Source organism: Canis lupus, chromosome 10, assembly GCF_003254725.2.
Source record: "Canis lupus dingo isolate Sandy chromosome 10, ASM325472v2, whole genome shotgun sequence".
NCBI lineage: Eukaryota > Metazoa > Chordata > Mammalia > Carnivora > Canidae > Canis > Canis lupus.
In genome coordinates, this window is record NC_064252.1 from 65478622 (window position 1) to 65482028 (window position 3407).

The following is a 3407-nucleotide window of genomic DNA, read 5'->3' on the forward strand; positions in this document are numbered from 1 at the left end:
AACAGAAGAGAAAGTTAAAAATTTGAAAATGAAAGCCTCTAATAAAGGAGATTAAGGGGTTTAATGGGCAGTAGAGGGCAGCTTGGGTGGCTCAGTGGTTTAAGGCCGCTTTCCAGGCTGTGATCCTGGAGACCCAGGACCGAGTCCCACGTTGGGCTCCCTGCATGGAACCTGCTTCTCCCTCTGCCTGTGTCTCTGCCTCTCTCTCTGTCTCTCACGAATAAATAAATAAAATCTTAAAAAAAAAAAAAAAGGGCAGTAGACTCTTAGAAGTCTTATGAGTTTTGTAGTACTACACGATTTGAAAAAAAATATACGTGTATGTGTTACTTTAATAACATAAAAAAATGTAATTAAAACAAGATTAGTTAAAGTGCCTGCTGAGAGTTTGTAGTATTGTCCTTCTGGCTAAAGTGCACACTCTGAGCCAAGGGCCACTACAGTTTCCTCCACAGGAGGCAGATGTCAGGGAACCAGCTGGTGAAAGTAGGTGCGGCACCTCTCAAATTATACCTAATGATTCTCCAAAATAGATGCTTCCCTTTCTTTTCATCAGTTGGTTTAGGTACTTAAGGGCAGTGTTCACAGCAGAGCTTCTAACAATGGTTCCCATTGGCTGGAAACTGAGACTGAAATGGTTCTCTCATGTTGGAAGCTGCAATGTTGGCTGATGACGAGACCTGACCAGCAAGGGGATAGACTGGAGGCAATGGCAGGAGGAGTATGACTGGAGCCCAGGAGGTCTCTGAGGGCGCCTCATCACTAGCGTGCCAGAAATACAAGCTAATGGGAACGTACCACATTACATGCAGGGAGGCCCACTAGGACAGACTCCTCAAGCACAAAGACTTGGTTTACCCCAAAGGGTAAAGAATCCTGGTCAGCTTGAAGGTAAGGGGAACCTGGAATGAGGAGGAGTGGAGAGGGCAAATGATAAATGCCAATAGAGCTTCATGACCAGTTGCAAAAATGAAGATTGTAGCCTCTCCTGGTATTTGTTTTGTTTTGTTTTGTTTTTGTTTTGTTTTGTTTTTGTTTTTTGTTTTTTTTTCTGTGTCATGAATGAGTGTAGATCTTTAGCTATGGTCCATTCTCTTCATCTCCCTTCATTATTGTATTTTCAGTATATGAGTGATGGTTTCTTTTAAATTGTAGTCTGCATACTACAACACTGAGATAGGATGATGATGAAAGTCAGGGTAAAAATGAACCATCAGGTACAGATGTGGACTTGGGGGCATGGAGCCAGAGCCATGCTGTTCTAGCACTCTGGTTAGGGTACATGTGTGAACTTTTAATGCCACTATGAATTGCTTTTCAATTCTTGTGATATTAGTTATCCACTCAAGATTGTTTTGGGTAGGACCATTGACTTGTTCTACTCTAGGTCATGTGCCTGTGTGTAGCTACCAGTAGGCAAGAAGGGTTCTGGTTTCTATTGAAGCTTCTACTAGATCTACTGGTTCCTACTGTGGGAGGAAAGGCCCAGACTCCTTCCAAGACTGAGAGTAAAGGAGGCTCCCTCACATTTGAAGGATACTCAGATGGTGGGTAGCCAATAGATACTCCATGATCGTCTATCCTTCAGTCTGCCCAATGCAACCATCTGTCCTACAACAAAAAAAATTCACTCATCCCCTCCTCAAAAGAGGACAGCTCTGTCTCATGAATTATTTTATCTGCCCCCAAGTCCACATCTGTAGGTGATGGCCCATTTTCCCCCTTTCAGGGGATTTCAGGCAGTTCCTTAAGGAAAGATTACTTGTCAGGCAAAAACAAAAGATGCTCGACAGAAAATTACAGCTGAAAGGAACCTTGAGAGTCATCCATCCTATCCCCTCTTTTGAAGAGGAAACCATACAGGGTAGAAAATGATAAAGGCCATGGAAAAGGTACATACCAAGTGCTGCAGAGTTCAAAAGAGGGCCAGTGCAGGTCTGGTTGAGATAAGGGTCGGCTTGATGAAGGTGGGAGGATTTAACCTGGGACCTGACACACAGTGGGTGGACTATATTGGTCTTTTGCTAAGCTCAAAATTACTTCTGCCCATAGTCTGCTTATCTCAAACTCCACCACCCATAACTGCTTTGGGGTTTGTTTTTTTTTTAGACTATTTATTTGGCCTTGATTTTTTTTTTTCTTTAGGCTCCCTTCATTTTGATTTGATGTCCTGATTCTCCATTTGACCTGGTTGCCTATTTGGACTTGGCCGGATTCTCTGTCCAGCTGAATGTCTTGGCTGGAGAAAAGACCCAAGTCTCAGCCCCTGGGGTTAGGTGACTCTCCCAGAGGTCTTTGGTGTATTCAGGAAAGACCAAGGATCACCCTACGCAAATGCCTTCTGATATCAGGCAGGTAACAAATGTGTGAAGAGGCTGGCTATTGATTAATACACAAGTGGTGCTCATGGGATTTAATTTTTATTAAAAAAAACAAAAAACAAAACAAAAGCAAATAAAGTCAATGTGCTGCCCAAACAAAACCTATCTGGGGGCTAGTTTCTGCTTTTGCTGCCAAAAGTTTGTGACTCCCTGTGTAGACACAACCTGTAGCTATCAGGACAGGCTCGAGAAAACTCAACAAGTCTTTGCGTCCTAACTGCCTGCGGCCCAGGAGCTCCCTGAGAAGGACGTTATCCACACCTGGGGGTCAGGCCTTTACAGACTTGTTTGATAAACTAGTGGAGGCATTGCGTGGAAGATTGCCCAAAGCGCTGCTGAGCAAAAGGATCAGAAAGGAGGAAGGGATCTAACACGGGCACAGCGTGACCCCCCGCCCCTTCCCAGCCTGGATTCCGCTGGGACAAGCATCCCAGCCTTCCACCGCTGGCTCCCTCTTCCTCTTGGTCTCCATCACGGATGTCCCACGGGACCTGGCTGTTCAGAGCCTCTGGGTGGCTCCGGGCTCATCCACCCTCCCCGAGCCTGCCTAAGTCCCACCTCACCCCTGGAGTCGCCCCCAACCCCTCGGGCTGGAGCCCTTCCCCTCTTGCGCTTGTTACCCGGGGCGGGGGGCGGGGGAGGAGAAGAGGCACCTGTTCGGGCCTCGGTCACATGTCCGCGCACAGTCACAGACCGTGGGACCGCTCCTCCAACACCGCCGCATGCCCCGCGCCAAATGAACGCAGGGATGCACGCACGACTGAGGCCGCGACCTGCATCCCGCACCCCGGGGAAAGCGCCCCGCGGGGCCACGTGCCCGCAGGACCCCGCTCCCCGGCCTGCAGCAGCGGAGCCGTGCAGGCGAGCGGAGAAGCCCGGCCGAAGAAGACGCGGCCTCCTATTGGCCAGGACGGCGCGAGGGCGGGCTCTGCTCGGGGGAACCGGGCGTCTATTGGTGGATCCCGCAGGCTCCGGGCTGCGATTGGCCGCGCCGCTCCCCGCGGAGGAGGGGCGGGCCGCGGGGGC